Below are 15447 nucleotides of genomic sequence, written 5' to 3'. Positions count from 1 at the left end.
ACTTGTTGCTCCATGTGTGCTTGACGCTAATAAAAATATACAACTATGTTGCCTTGTTAACCTCCACGTTAGCCTGAGATTTTTCCAGAAGCTCATTTATGTTGCTTCAAATTAATGATATTACACTGAGGTCACACACTCTTCACACTGATGTGCTGACCAGTTGTTTTTAGCTCTGTCTTGACATTGAAAAGCCACACACTGCAATGCAAATGGGAGCAATTTTAACAATGGTGTGGACAGGAGTGTGCAGTCAGAAAATAAACGGTAAGTCCTGCAGTAATGTCCTTGACATAGTAGCTATCTTAAACCAGTGTTGGATTCAACAAATGAAGCTGACAGGAAGATTGAGCAGGGCTTTCCAATAAAAATATGGAGCAAGGTGACTGTGACGGGGTAGTACAAAAGCCTCCAGTTGTTTCCATCCATGTTGTTGTTTTACAAATTTGAACTTGATGTTTTTTCTTTTTCCTTTTTTTCTGGTGTTCCTGTGCAGTTATGAAAACTAAGTAAATATAAGTTTAGGTACTCTTTTTCTACCTGTTTAGCCAGTATCTATAGCTACTGTAAGGTTCATCGATTTCTTTTATTTGTATTTATCTCTATCTCTATTTGAGACTTCATGCACATTCTATGAAAGGGTGTCAGCAGGCATCATGCAATTGGAAACAGTTATGTACTTTTTAAAATTTTAATTAATGCTACATTTTGTTGCTATAAATGGCTAGATACTTGTTGGATGATTCACACTAAAGAGCTGCCTTGGGATTTCAAACTCGGGGAGACAGGAAGGCAGTAATAGTCAGAATCCAAAGGGGGCAGGATTAAGAAAACATTTGTGCTCAGGGCTCTTCTCAGAATCTTTAATGCTGTTAAAAGATAGTTTTTACTAAATGGATCATTTTTCCTTTTCTAAACATTAAAATAAACACTTTTTATGAGTTTATGGTGGAAACCAAACTGATTCCACATGAACAGAAAGAATTGTTGTGTTTGTCCAACTGAAATCAGACTTTACACTCATAATAATTTTACTCCTGCATTTATGGGCTCATCTAGATTCAAATCAGTGTACATGCTTTGGAACTCTGTAAAAACAGTAAAAAAAAACAACTTAATCTGACACACACACACATCACATTTACAAGAGTTCAAACTGTCAGAGCAGGGAATTCAGCAATACTTAAAAGTACAGCAATCTCCGACTGAAAAAGTTAGAAACAATAGACTATCTTGAATATTTTTTCCCACAATAACCAGCATCGGTCATGACTCCACACTCGTCCTGTGAACGTATCCTGAGACAAGGACTGCTGTCCATTTAAATAGCCAGGTCCAGCTGTAACTGTGGTTTGATTCATGCAGCCAAGTACGATTTATAATTTTTCCTTTCACTGTCAAGTATATCCTTAAATAAACACATCAGCAATTCAACTATTTATATTTTTAAAACAGCATTTTAACAATAATGACTGCATGAACCAGGATACCTTGATGTACAAGGAGAAAAACTATCAAAACAACTGCCTTGGAGCATCTTTGATTGTTTAAACTGAAGAAATTGAGAGCAAAAGCAGATATTTCTGCCTTTGCTCCAATGTGCCCATCCCGTTTTCCATGTCTTCTCCCTGTGACAGGATATAATCCATCTGAGTCTTAATTAAAAACAAAACCACCCAGATGATTTTCTTGGACTGGTGTACTGAAGAAAATCAATGAATCATTATTGCTTTTTGTTTAACAAGTGACTCCAAAGGGCACTGAGGAGCATTTCTATGGTGGCCATCATAGAAACCACAGCTCAGTGAATTGCTGTTTAAATACCTGTTAATCTCTTTTTCACTCCATCATGCTCTAAAGAGGAAAAAAACTTGCCTAACTTTGACTCCCCGAGGATGTATCAGAAAAGTGCTAACATAATACACACATACGCACACCAGGCTGCGTTTCTGGATCTTTGTGTTACCCCATCTCTCTCTCAGCAGCATTTTATTTTCTCTTTGATAAAAACATCTAAATGATAAATCATACAGCCTTCCAGTTTCTCTCAGTGCCACTCTAACTGACAACACATCAAGCATCCCATCCTGCTTCATTCTGTCACCGCACATCTTTTGATTAGCGCACGCAGCCAGACACCTGAGTGCATAAAAGATTTCCAGTTTTCCCATGAATTACTCATCAGGGGCTTAGACACCAGTTTCATGCGTCACCGTGTCTTAGCAGTAAAGGATTGCAAGTAAATGAGAAGCCCTATTTGAAACTACTTCGCTATGCTTTCCATTAGGAAAACTGTCATAGTTATGCATTCTGGGAAGTGATGGTTATCACTAAACTCATTATTGCATTTCAAATCTTTAATCCTTCAGCACTCCAGTTGACATGTTTTCATATTAAAGTATATAATTCTTTAAAAAGTTGATAAAGGGTTTGTTACATCCTCGTTTGCTAGGGGTGGTGAGGACGGAACACAAAGCGAGTAGGACACCGGACCTCAAATAAAAATACAATTTATTAAGACAAACAAATGTGTTCAAGTACAAGTACGACCATCGGATGTCGACCAAAATAATAAACAAACAATAAACTGGCAACTAAAACCCAATAAGCAAACTGAAAGTGTCCCAAAATGGGTAACAATTACTATAACAAAAGAAACAGAAAGTGTCCCACTAAAAGGGTTAACGATTACTCTTACAAACAAACTGAAAATGTCCCCAAAACAACGGGTTACACGCACACAGGCGGAATTAGCTCTATAACAAACCAAAAAGACTTCACCTCAATCAGGGTACTGGTAGGTCAAATTCAAATGCAACGATTTTACAGATTATCCACAATCCACTATGACAAGCCCACACAGGGTAACTTCCACAACCACAGAATTACAACACCCCGAGTCTGGCGAGCTGCATCCCTCTGTCCACAGCTCCTTCGAGTGAAGGAGATGACGAGGCTTAATAGGTGCACCAACGTTGTCATTGGTCCAGTGGTTGGTATCCCGGACGTAGGTGGACCAATCCCGGTGGAGGTAGGGCGGTGCCAGATGAGGTTCTCCCTGTCAGTCATCAGCAGGGCAAGCTGCAGTCTTGTCCTGTCATTAGGCCAGCAGGTAGGTGGCCGTAACAGATTGGTGAAATGTTGTCTCATCTTCACATATTTCCTTGTAGCACTGCAAATAACCTCAGTGGGTCTCCAGTTCATGACTTTATGCAAACTTTATACAAATGTCAGATGAGAAACAAACTGGTTAATAACTTAAAAAAATCCACTGACCAAACCATTAGTTCTATGGTGTCATATAACCTGACCCAATGTAGTTTTATTAAGAGATTAGATTTTTATTTTAAAGCTTAATAACATCTGATTCATCTTTTGTACTATGTCTTATTAACATACCAAAATACCTCTCCACATGTATCAAAGTCAATGAGAAACAAGTTTTTAAAGTTACACACACACACTTACACAAAAATTCAATTTGAGATGTTTAACTCGTTAGTGAACTTGTCTGTTTTGTGTTGGCCTAGGCTACGTTGTTTGTAGAGAAACAACACAACAAAACACAAGAAATATTGCAGCAGACATCCAATGAGGAAAGAGAGAGAGAGAGAGAGAGAGAGAGCTCTGTATGAATTACTTCCATGTCTGTGTTAGACTAGAAACTCTTAGTAAGTCACTCATTTTAATTTTTCTAGGTCAGAATTTATTTATTTATTTATGCACATTAGTGGAAGCTTCTCCAAGTTTAAATTTTCATTCTCCTTTTATTTTTATTTAATTTAAATTTTGTAAATAAGAGTCAAAACAGCAATGGAAGCCAAGCCGTTCTGTTGTTGACACTAACTGTTGACACTAATTGACCGTCCAGCTGAGATAAGATGAGCCAGTGGCCACAGAACTCAGAGGTACTTTCGTGCAGCGTAAATATATAGAGTAGCTTTCTCGTTGGGTAATATAGTTTCCAAAGATGTTTTTGAATATGGCAGCAGACTTTTTGGGGTGAAAATGTTCTTCAAAAGTACTCTATGCCAGTGGGGTTATATTGATTATGACTGTTCAAAATAAAGATTCCATTTATTCATTCATAGACATTTATCCAGACTTATACATCTTAATACTACACATTGTATATGTTGAAAGGCCTAAATTGATTGGAATCTTTATTTAATATTTTTTAGGCACAAAATGATGAACCACAATACATCCTTGCACTGAAAGAGAAAGTATTTGGTGGATGTGTCTTTTATACCCAATCCTGACACCCTCACCTTTCAAACTATTCTATTAGTTGCATAGTCTATAAGCTGATTTGTCTTTATTTCCTCTTTACTGACTTTTGTTAACTTTGTTTCTGGCATCAAATTTCCAATGTGTTTATTCACGACAAGGTAAGGCAAATTTATTTCATGTGCAAGACAGTTCAATGTGCTTTACATAAAACATTAAAAGCATTACAGATGGTGCAGTGTGAAGTCAACAACAGATAGCACAAACACAATAAAATCATAATTAAATCATAAATTTAATTTAAATGATTTAAAGCAAGATAATTTAAAAGTTACACACATGGGTACATGAGAAAAGAAAAGTTTTTAACTTAGATTTCAAAGTGTCAGTTAGTTCAGTATTTTAATATATTTTAAAGACATTTGTTGACCAGTTAACACAATGACAATCATTTCTTTGGACTTGTGTTTGTCAAATTAAAGTTTAAACAAATTAATAAACTACTTTATTGCATTTGAGAAAACTTTCTAACTTTCCTGGAAATGAGATTTGTATAACTAATGATAGGCAACATCTTTAATAAAACAACAAACAACAACTACAAAAAAAAAACAAAAAAACAAAAAACTGTATGTCCAAATTAAATCATTGACCAGCGTCATTAAAGACTTCCACATCGGCTTTAGGTTTATGTTCCATCAGTCAAATATATCTCAGAATAAACTGACCCTGGCTACTGGTCAGGCTGTTTTTTCTTAGTAAAGTCCAATTAAAATAACATACATGATGTCTCACTCTCCTGGCATGAAAGACAAATAGAAGCTGCTGACTTGTAGGCTTTGTTTTAGCTACTTTGATAGCTTGACTAAAAATTAGAAAAGGTGGTTTGACTCTGAAAGAAACCCACAAAGCTACAGCAAGGATGTAAACACCACACGGAAAGGCCAGCCAGCAGGTCTGACCCCAGAAAGCCTCCTTCTGATATGCTAACCACTGCACCACGAGGCGTCTTAACCTCGCAGTTACTGAATACTTTGAAGTTTTGCACTTTACAGATGGTCCTTGTGCACTCATCTCACAGAGGCTGTATGTAGAGAACAGATATCGGCTGCCAAGCTCCTTCTCAGGCACAAGAGGACATTTAGCAGCTCAAACTCTGGTAGATAAGCCAAGTCGACACAAACTGCACTAGACAATTTAGGTAACCAAATACTAGTTTATTCAAAATGTTAATTTCATAGATAAATTATTATCAATGTTTGTTTGTTTTTAGCTATCAAAATCAATACTATATACCAACAGTGAACCAGTCATATGTATGTGACAGTTGTCACTCTACTTGTTTCAGTTTTATCTCTAATTTTACTGTAAATTTTGTGTTTTCACAATAGGCTCCTTCAGTTTTTTCAGATGCAGCAAACAACTGTTTTCAGCACCAAATAAACTAGTTATTGGACAAACCTGCATTAAAAGCATTGTAAAGCCCAAGAGCCACATATTGCCTCATTGAGTTAGTGAAGAGAAAAACCGAAAAATGGGACTTTTAATTCACTCATTACAAACATCTGATTAAATCTGGTTAAGCATCTCGCATAATTTTGTTAACCTCATAGCATAATTGCCCAAGTCATATTTTGAGGTTTTATAGGCAATGATGCACATAATATTAGAAGAGTACAGTTAGACAGAAATCACAATTTAGCCTAAATATGACTTAGACAAGCATTCATCACTTACTATGAGGCTCAACATTGAAAAGCCAGTGCAGGTTTCTTTATTTGTATTTCGTCTAACTATACAGTCCACATCATGTTCTACTGAACTGAACAGCTGGTATCCTCCATTATTAACAAAGACATAAATAACAACATAAACATAAATTAATATTAATGGATATCTATTAGCATGAGCTTTGTTGCCTAGGTCCCAGTGGGCACCTCTATTAGCTTAAGCCACACACTGGGATTATGACGCCAGATTGCTCCATGCAGCCGCAGCAGACGCAGGTGAAAAACACATTTTCCTTTGAGAAAACTGCCTTTTCTGTCTGAACAGCTTGGTAGTCTTGGTGGAATAACGTACATCTGGTTATGTTCAGCTCTTTGTGAATGTTTTCTTTTTTTTTATGCATGTTTGTTACAATCTTTACTAAAGACTGCTGATGAATAACAAACCATCACAGTCTTATGTTTAATATTCTGCAGACTGAAAAGAAGTCAAATAACAGAGTTATCGATGTGCCGCAGCAAGAACTCCTCTTATACTCCAATACACAAGTTTTCATTAGATAAGATGATAGGGTGCAATCAGGCGGAGGAGATAGATTTATTGCTTGTTAACTAATCTTGCCAGATTGTTTTGTTTCTATAATTAAACCAGCAAAACTATTCCTCATAACATCACCCAAACCATTCTTCACTCCACTCAATAATTTGTGGTAAGTTTCCTAAATGCCTTGTGATTAATTCAAATCATCATGAGTGTGCTTTATGAACAAAATTTGATTGAAACATGCATTGCATTTGCATAATTACAGCACTGCAGAATAGTGCTTATTGTTACGATCCAATCTGAACCACTCAGACTTGGAGCTTTGTGTATTCAAGGGGGCTAATATGAAATCACACAAATGTATTGTGTACAGTGTTCTCAATTATATACAATTACAGAATGCCCTTTAAAAGACACAAAAGCTTATTTTAGGCCAACATTGTTTAGTGAAAATTGTTTGTGGTTGATTTATAGAGCTAAATGGAAGAATAATGATAAGGATACAGTGAATGAAGAGCAAAAAAAGACTTTTCTCTTCCAGAATATGAACCCATAGGTTGTTTGCTCTACGGGTAATCTACATTCAGTTGTGTTTATAGAATATGCAAAATCTTGTTGTTTTTATGTGCATTTGATCAACTAGAGAAATAGAGTAACTGAGGTCAATAGTTGTGTTGTAAAAACAAGGTGATTTAGCCCGAACTGTAATTGCTTTCTAACTAGAGCCAGTAAGTTTTCATTTTTGGGATCGTCCCCGCGACGCAGAATTGCAGTAAAACCGTAAAAGTGTTTTAGCAATCCACCCTTTCATCCTCACAAAACCAGGGATTAGTCTCCATTAACCGATCATGTCAAAACCAGGTACCACGGTGGATAGGTTTGAGGCTTCTACCGTCTGTGGTACTGTGAGGACAGCGTAACCGCACCACTAGAGGATATGACGTCATGCACACCAAACACAACAGTGACCAACAGTGTTGTGGTGCTGCTCCAGACGGTCCTGGCTTGTGTACAGCACTGTTTTTACAACACAGTAATGCACTACTGTACCATCAACAGCAGGGGCAAGCAGATATGTAATTATCTGCACATGTGCTACGTCTTGTTCTAGCTCTGGAGTGTTACCCTTTAATCATCGTAGCGCCCCCCCCCACTTGGAAGTGACACAAGTGTTGTGTTATTACATGCATGTAGCTCTGTCATTGGCTTTGAATTTCTGACTGTCTAAAATACCGCCATCCAAACCACACCTCCCACTGACACACACATAAGTGATCATTGCTTGGTTACCACAGAGTCCTTAAGCTCACTGAGAATCTTAAGGATGTTGTGGAGAAGAACTTACACAGCAGTCCAGCTCTCCCATCATCAGGATGAGATTTTATTTACAACTCTGGAAGGAAATGAAAGTTGTGACATTGCATAAGCTTATCTATGCCATGGCGAGTGCATGCTATAGTCAAAGCTACGAGGATGGCACTAACAAAACTATTGTATTGCCACTTTTTTTTTTTTACAAGTTCTATGCTTTTGTTTGGCATCTGCACCCTCATCAATCTGCTTTCACATCCTCTGATCGACAACTGGCAGATGCAGCATTTGCTGATAAAAAGTGTCTGAAGTCCTTATCTAGTTTCCACACCATCAAAGCAGTGTCTGGCTCTTTGTGAGCTACAGCTCAGGTGAGTCCCAGGTTGCTCAGGGAGCTCCAACCATCCTGCCAAAATGTTGCCCATCCTGAACACTGAAGCCCAGCATTGGTCTTTGCATGGTATGATAAAGAAACACTGCTGTTGTGTTAAAGATGGCAGCCTATTTAAGATATGTGCAAAGTGTACTTTCGTGTCTTTGCCATGATATACTTGCTGTGGTAATATCTGAGGTTGGAATCAAAGACTATTTTAATGTAGGACCATAGTTTTTCAGTTTTGTTCATAGTTTGGTTGTTTCTGCTATCAACCATAGTCTCCATGGTGACCTATTAAGACTTGGGCTGGTTGTGTTTTGGCTTAAATGAACTCTTTTACAACATTAACCCTACAGATTGAAAATATGAAACAAAAAATGTCCCCAATCATAAAGTCTTGATATGTGGGAAGGAAAGTTGATCAGTGCCAGTGCTTGAAAAGCAACAGATGACACTACACAAAAAATAGAAGAAAAAAAAATGAAAGTGTTGACGACAGTAAATGTCACAGAGTAGTAATTCTAAACAAGATTACAAATACACTGTCTGAACCACCAACATTTTCCATCTTTCCTTTGTTGTTTCTTAGCTCCAAGTAAAGGAACCAACATTAGGGCAGTAGCTCTAAAAACACAAAGACAATGTTGCCCATAAGGTGAAAATGCAAAGGTTTATCCAACGGCAACTCATTAAATCACCCAGATTACCAGCACAGAAGGATGTCACCCCATCTTATCTTTCATTAAAAACAAGGATGTCAGATGATGGTAACACACTGTCTTTTCTCATCATACACCCTGTCCCCAGGTCTCTTTTCATGTCTGAAATCTATCCTGAGGTCAGAGATAACTATAACTCTTCTGAGACCCATGAAGACTGATAATGGGGGTCTTTTGTTTGACTGCAAACTCAAGTAGATGCACATCTAACCATATCTATTTACCAGACCGTCCTGACCATAATAAAGGTATATGCTTTGTAATTTGTAACTGATTCTGCTTCTCTTTATAAATAATTTTGTTCTGGCTTTCCATTTCACTCTTTATCTTTGTTTGCTGTTTTGTGTAACACTCCCTCTCTAATTGGTCGCCCCTTTCTTTTGTTTTTGAAAAGTCAATGGCATCATTTCTCTCCATTGACAGATACTTTTATCGTTTTAAAAACAGTCTCTAGCATCCAATATCACGTGTTAGCACAAGAAGTCTATTTTTTTCCTCCATTTCTCTCTGTCTTTTTCTGTTATATCTCATCTGTGTTCCCTCCTCTTTCCCTCTAATGCTGTTGAATAATGGAGAAACTGCATGCAGTACTCGTGCTGTCACTCAGCCAGTGAGAAGCAGGAGGCCTGCATTGAATACATATGTGCTTGTGTGTGTGTGTCTGGTGTGTGTTCGTCAGACTATCCGTCTGCACGCTGAAGATTAGCCTTGAGGGCACAACCCCCAACCCACAGCCACACATATGAGCATATATAATCCATACACTCACATACATCCACACAAATCACGCAATCACCTGTAACAACCCTTCCCTTTAAGAGCATTCTGCCTTTTATTTCCTAATTGTAGAAATTAGCAAGAGACCACTTTATGATGACACCACTCTCATTTGCTAGCAATATTGCACGCTATCATTAGATTATATGAATGTCCTCCTATAGTAAGAAGATAAAACATCAGGGCCAGAGCAGAGGATGAAAAAGAGAGCTACAAGCTGCAAACAGGATGATGAAATCCAAGGTACTGCAGGGCATGCATGCAATTACTTTGCATCTGATACTCCATCCACCATCCTTGTGGCAAAGCTACTGGGGCCCCTGCTGCTACAAACAGCTGGTGGACATGAGACATCCAATCCCTATCTTTAAATTGACAGACTGACAGAAATACATGCTGCAATAACCTGTGAAAGCCTCTCCACATGGTCCTCCTATTTAGTTGGCCAGATTGCCTGGTTGTTGATAGTGTCTAGACATCACTTTTAGCTCAGAGAGAGCATTTGGGCAAATGCAACATCTGGGGCTGCTACCAGTTGAGCCAAAAAAAAGTTTTGCATATAGATTAGAGAGAGACAAAGCAAAGAATACAAAATGGTATTGATCCAGCAACAGTTTATGTAAATGGATACAGGGGTGAAAAAATTATCTGTCTCTTCCTTGCTCTCTTCTTCCTTTCTCTATCCTTCTGTTTTCCCAGTCCATTGCCCGTCACAGCTGGGAAGGGGCTTTTGCTTGCCGTTGGCCCAATTAGCCAGGGCTTAAAGCGCAAAGCATGTTGAGTGGAGGAGGTCCAAGCTTGGTTTAGTCTGGTTCAGCATGGTTTGGTTTGGGCTTGGCTCTAGTCCCTGCTTTGAGCTGCTATGCAATTATAATTAAGGTTGTCCTCTGACACACACAAAGGAATTATTCTCCTTTCAAAAAATGTCTGCATCTCACATTTAAGCATAGACTTATTGCTTCTTGCTTGTATTCCACACACACACACACACACACACTCCAACACACCCTCATACACACTGTTTGGGCTCAGTGATCTGGCATAGCTTCACAAAGATACAAAAACTCCCAGAAGGAAATGGAGAACAATACCATGTCATCCCTCTGTTGAATAGCCCTATCCTCTCTGCTCCCCTAAACCTCCCGGACTGATTTTTCTCTCTATATCTCTCCATTTTTTTAATCTCTCTCTCTTTCTGTTGCTTCTTTTCTTTCCTTTGCTCTGTAATCTCACTTATCACTTTGTTCTGTTAATTCATTAAGCTCTTTTCTATATCACCAGTGTCAAGGATCAATGGCTGCCATTGAAAAGCTCCCAACATGCCATGCATGGCCATTTTTAATGAGCCACGCATCCATCTGTTCTGCATAAATAAAAAGAAAGCAACATTTTCTTGTATCAAAGTCTTGCAGAGGTGCTAACCCTAACCATCCTTTGTGTGTCTACAAATGCTTTGAATTTAATTTAATAGAAAAAAAGATAGAAAAAAACAAACACTTGTCATTGTTTCTTATGGCTTTTAGGACCAAATTGCTTGAGATATATCTATTGTTTTTTATGAGAAGATGGCAAAACCAGAGTTGATGGACTATTAAAAAGAAATTAAGGGGTTAAAGGGGCTCAAAAAGCACACTAAAACTCTGACTTCCAGCTAAGTGTGAGTTTAAATACATTACAATGATTCTAAAAAATTAAATTTCAGCTTTTTAGCGGACATTGTGTAAGCAGGTGAGTTGCAGCTCAGCGTGGTTTACATCCAGAATGCAGAAAATAGAACAAAAAGTTGAAATGATGATATGACACCTGACAAACCTTTTCTAAACATGACTTCCACAGTGGACTCATCATTGCTGACCCAGGAGAGTTGGGCAGATTATGGGTCAGTCTGTTGGTGCAATCTATTGTCACCGTTGCACAGTGGGGTCCACATACAGATAGGCCTATAATGGCTTGTGTAATTTTTGCACACAGGCAGAGATAAACACACTCTGAGACACACAGAAAGACACATACAGAGACAAATTCAAGCACACGCACCACCAACAAATAATTGGGCAGAAAACCTTCATCTAGATCAAAAATTCTGTGCCAGCTGAATTTCTGCCTAGTCTACCAATGAGCCTCCGGATTGTGAAAAATGTAAGACAGAAAACAGGGAAAAAAGCCACAATGACAAATCACCAATGTTCAGTCCAGAGAGGGAGAAAGATTTCTTGGAGACGCAGCATGATGCATAATGAAAATAGATGCCTGTGCCGAGGCATTCTGGGCACGCTGTTGGTCTCCATTTAAAATCAATCCTGTCAATGCATCATAAGTTATTTTGACAGGGAGCAAAAGGCACTTCAGGAAACACCAGTTTAATGATGTCTTTAACCTGCCGGTAATTGACCTCCGAATAGAAAAGGAGAAACAGTATTAAAAGCCCGGGGCAGGCGATTATAGTTCTCTGTTAGTTCTGCTTGCTATACATCATTTCTGATCAGACCTGGGTCAGCATAAACCGAAGTGTTTTTTTCCCCCTTCCGGGACATCAGACGTCTGTGTACAGTACTGAACAACTCTACTGCTGGATGGAGCAGTGAAGTCTGTGTTAGACTGGATTTGCGTATAGCATATACTGCTGTCTCATATTTTCACATCATGGTTGGGTTGTTTTTATCTTTGGTATGAAGGTGAAAAATATAATAACCGTTTGAAACCTGATTTTTTTTTTTTTCAGTCTTTGATGCATGCTTTCCAAGTTGCATGAAGAGAAATGAGACACTGTAGAAGTTTTTAACATAAAAATTACTGTAGTTCTCATTTTCTTTCTGTCAAATGAAAGAAGAGACAGACTTATTTCACACATGCACAGCAAATCAAGCTTACAACTACCATCAGATGCCAAAACAGTAACTTAAACACATACCATCTGGCTGCATTAGGAATCCAAATGACATTTGATTTATGCCTGAGTTCAGGGAGTGAAGCTTTAGCCTGCTGTCAATTTACTATGAGGTTGTCAAGTTGTTAAAAATTTCACTCTAGATTTAATCATATTCATTCCCATTTGTGTTGTAAATAACTGCCAGAACTCCATATACTGTACAGTATTTCATGTTGCCAGTTATATCAACATCCTGCAGCCCTGCACAGCCGACACCACACAGACATCAGCTGCCTGTGTACCCCAACCACAGCCAGCAGCAGCTTGCAGCCACATCAGGGCTAGCTACTGTCCACAGATTACAGAACCTGCTCCAATTTAATTAATACTGGAACAGCCCAACCAGCTATTCTGAGCCGCCAACCTCCCTTTCTGGCATCTCCAGTAGCCTTATACCCCTGCTCCACTGGCAGCCTGCTAAATGAAAGTAGATTTGAGCATGTGTGTATGTGAGCATGTCATAAAGATGGCCAGAGAATGAATGGAGATGCCTGTGTGACTTTGATGCTCAGGCTATAGGGCGAAGTGTGACAGAGGAAAGGCTGTGTGCTTGATTGTAATTAAAGTCATGCTTAATGCCTTCCTCAAGAGTCATGAAGAGTGGAGAAATTATGGTGGTTTGATTGAGGATGAAGTAGAATGAGGGATGGCAGAAGAGGTGGAGTGTGAGCATGTGTCCATATGCTGAGGGATCCTGGAAATGTCCAAGAGGAATTTTCACCTAAGCCAAGTCTCCCGAATGCCTTAGAATGAAGTCCAAAGTTGAGCGAACCAAGACAGAGACACAGAGGAACAGAAGGAGAGGCTTCATAGCTGTCTGAAACTGTCAGAGAACAAATCAGACTAGAAGCAGTCCTGAGCAGCAGGGCAGTTATGGTGCAACCTCTCATCTACTCACTTACACAAGGGGGAAATTGATTCAATATTTTAACATGTTATCAATCAATAATGCTAAAATCAATGATGATAGTAGCATTAATTGTGTAATTACATGTGGATGTCAAGAGTAACGATTTACACATCCTGACAATGAAAAACACACTTGACATTTCCTGCATAGTGCTGGGTGGCTGGGTGGTGAATGTGATCAATCAATGCCAAAAGTGGCCAAAAAAGATTGTAAAAAGATGATTAGACAAACACACAAGACCACAAACCACACAAATTACTAATACAGAAGTATGTGAATAGCACTTAACACACCAGGACAACAGCCATTTAAAAAAGAGACTATTCTAGGAGAGAACTAGTTATCTTACTATTTTAGCACTAATGTCAATGAAAAGACATTATTATTACTGTTAAAAGAAAGAATATCTATGTATAATTATATTCACTATGTATGCAACAAACCCCTTGATCCTAAAGTAATCCTGCTTATTGTCACAATGACAGCAGCTAAAATGAAATAATGAGTGGATTCACCATCAGGGTGTTTTTCTTTTTAACCATTTCTGACTTCATATTCTTTTAAAGGTTTGTCTTGTCATTCCCAAATTTTTATCTGATTCCATTTGCTGTCCTTAAAATAAATTAGAGCATACACAAAGTATTTTCAGAACATTTCTTTACATGAATAAAATCTTAACTCCAGGCTGAAGGACAGCTTGCAATTTTTTCTCAGTTACTTTGGTGCATTTCTCTCATCAGAATAAACATTCTCATAACTATAAGTTCAAACTCCAAACAGTTAGTCATTTGTGCACACCAGAGTAGCATTTCTCATTGCATTGATCAGATTGCAAATGCTTTTGGACATGTAGCATTTGCTTTTATACAGTTCTCTGCTATTTCACAACATTATCATTTGCTTTGGTCATATCAGTAAAAATTAACTATATATAATATAACTAAAAGTAATATGCATGCACTGTTACAGTAGTAAATTGTTTACAGTTGTGTACAACTTTACCCAAGGGTTTATACTTATAAGTCAGTCAATTATATTTTATTTTATAGCTCTTTACAATAACCAAATGGTACTCAAAGTGCTTTACAGTAAAAGTAAAAATAAATACATGAATAACAAAAAACACACTATAACAATAACAACACATAAAAACATAATTAGAAAGTACTACAGAGCTGCAGGGTATTACAATAAGAGCTTTCCACAAGTGCATAAAACAGACAAAATAAGAATAATAAAATACGCCTTAAAACAAGACTGCCCAGATTTGAAAGCCAATCTAAAACAGTGGGTCTTCAGCTTCAATTTAAAAAGTAAACTCACTTTAAGATAGTTGTATGTAAGTGAGTGAAGTGTATGTTTCTTTTCTTTTGCACAATGATGTGATGGAAAGATGGATGGTAATGAGCATATAAGGTGAAAATGTGAAATATAATTTATTCTGTTATACTACTACCAACAGTGATGTGTAGCATTTCTGCAGTTTTCAAATGGCTGTACATCTAGTGTGTAGTGCTTTCTTGGGAAATTTCAGGTAGTGTCTCTGACTTTGTACTTATTTGTATTAAAAAACACAGATTGGACTGTCATAATGAAAACATGACTAAGCTGTTTTTACCTTGTTCGTACTCAGTGGTAACAGGACTTTTCATTTTGATGACTGAGTTTCATTGACATAAATATTTGCTTTTGTGGAATGAACTATCTATTTTTAGATAGTGACACACTTTTGCAGGTTATCCACTAGGTTCGGCAGTTTGTACCAACTGTTTTGAGAAATGCGCCAACTTCTGTTCAAATGTTAATTCTGATGTGAGAACTGCACCAAAGCAACAGAGGAAAGCTGTGAAATGCTCCTGGTCACACCTAGCTTCTTTGTATAAATAAAATCAAACTATACGAACTGTTGTACATCCCACTTGTG

Source organism: Melanotaenia boesemani, chromosome 3 (assembly GCF_017639745.1).
Source record: "Melanotaenia boesemani isolate fMelBoe1 chromosome 3, fMelBoe1.pri, whole genome shotgun sequence".
Lineage (NCBI taxonomy): Eukaryota > Metazoa > Chordata > Actinopteri > Atheriniformes > Melanotaeniidae > Melanotaenia > Melanotaenia boesemani.
This window is presented reverse-complemented; position numbering follows the sequence as displayed.